At 36.8% G+C, this 1,925-nt stretch overlaps 1 pseudogene; it reads right to left on the bottom strand.

Moving 5' to 3' along the window:
* Window positions 1-428: 428 nt before the first annotated feature.
* LOC112809858 (olfactory receptor 2L3-like) lies at window positions 429-1,540 on the bottom strand (annotated as a pseudogene).
* Window positions 1,541-1,925: the final 385 nt, after the last annotated feature.

The following is a 1,925-nucleotide window of genomic DNA, read 5'->3' on the forward strand; positions in this document are numbered from 1 at the left end:
AGAAGAAGAAGCCTTCTGTCTGTTAGTTAGATCTAAACATTCAGGAAATATTTAACCTTCTGTTTAGATATACTGCAAAATAAATGGAGAATAGAACTGTTATACTGAATGGCAACCTCAGTGAGACAGCTTCCATTTTCATTTCTACATGACAAAGAATCATTATCATTCACAACATATCAGTAAGTAATGAATGTATTTGAAAAAGATTTTGAAATTGACCAGAAAAAGCGACATAAAGAAAAAAAGAAAAGATGACGGTTGGAGTTACGTATATTATTGCAAAATAATTTTGTCCAGACATGAGTGATTTTCTTCTCCTCTAATTTAAGTTTATGTACTCTAAGTATAAAATAATATTTTAATAATTGTACACTAATCAATACACTTATACCCAAGTCTTGAGTGCACATGCAAAAGAGCTTTGTCTACATTTTCATAAAACAGATTCTCTGAATCACTCTTCTCAGGGCCCCCATTACCTCCTTGTTTCTCAGGCTGTAGATGATTGGGTTGAGCCATTGGGGTCAGGATGGTGTAGAAGACAGCCAGAGTCTTGTCCTCTGTTGGAGATTGGAGGGATCTTGGGTGTAGATAAGTGTAAGCAAAGGGTGCATAGTATAAAGTCACCACAGTGAGGTGGGTGCTGCAGGTCGAATAGGTCTTCTTCCTCCCTTCTGTTGACTGCATGCAGCAAATGGCCATAGGAACATGCAATGCCAATGAAAGGAAACACAAGGAAGAAGGTGGTGCTCACAAACACTGTGTACTCATAGATCCAGGTGTCCATGCAGGCCAGAGTTATCATGGCTGGAACATCACAGAAGAAATGGTTGATGGCTCTAGACTGGCAATAAGGGATATAAAGAGTATATAGTGTGTGGGCAAAGGAGTGGATTGAGCCCATGATCCAAGATCATGTTATCATCAGCACACATACTCTTTTGCTCATATGAATGGGGTAGTGGAGAGGAAAGCAAATAGCCACATAATGATCATAGGCCATATATGTCAAGAGCAAAGCTTCTGCCCCTCCTAAAGTCAAGAAGAAGAAGCTCTGAGCCCCACACCCAATGTAGGAGATAGACTTGTTTCCAAACAAAAAATTGGAAGCCATTTTGGGACAATGTAATTTAAAGATTTATTCATTTATTTATTTGAGAGAGCAAGAATGAGAGAGAGAGAGTTAGAGGGAGAAGCAGGCTCCTTGCCCAACGGGGAGCTTGGAGCGGGGAGCCTGATGCGGGACTCGATCCTGGGACTCCAGGATTATGACCTGAGCCGAAGGCAGTCGCTTAACCAACTGAGCCACCCAGGCGCCCCGAGATGTAATTTAGATCAATGAGGGAAAGCTAAGTAAGAAATACATGGGTGTATGAAGATGGGTACCTAGGAAGATGAGTATAATCATGGACAGGTTGCCAAACAGAGCCATTAGAAAGATAAGAACAATGAAAATAAACAGGATCTGGCCAATTCTTGTTGGTGGGAACAACCCCAATAAGATGAAATCAGTTGATGTTTGATTGTAATTTTCCATGGCACATTGATATGATATTCCTAAAAACATACACAAAAGTAAATAAATACTTTTATTTATTTTTTTACTTTTATTTTTTTATTACTAAAAAATAGGCTATTTTTAACTCATTATTTTTGTCATATTAGGTGTTATTTAAAATTTTTAAGCCTTTAAATAAATAACCGAACTTTTCTATATTGGGAGAAAAGAAAAAAACAGTTTTTGACACAGAGATTAAAATTTGAAGATGCAAGAATTTGTAGCCTATTTTCTAAGAAATCATTAATGTTAATAAAAAATTGTATTTCTATTAAGAATTTGTTAGGATAAGTATGTTTTACTACTCTGCAGGTATCACCAAAATCAGATACATTCAAAATATATGTAAATTCATACATTATAG

The sequence above is a fragment of the Callorhinus ursinus genome, unplaced genomic scaffold (genome assembly GCF_003265705.2).
Source record: "Callorhinus ursinus isolate GAN/ISIS: 27379988/994484 unplaced genomic scaffold, GSC_fseal_2.0 scaffold105, whole genome shotgun sequence".
NCBI lineage: Eukaryota > Metazoa > Chordata > Mammalia > Carnivora > Otariidae > Callorhinus > Callorhinus ursinus.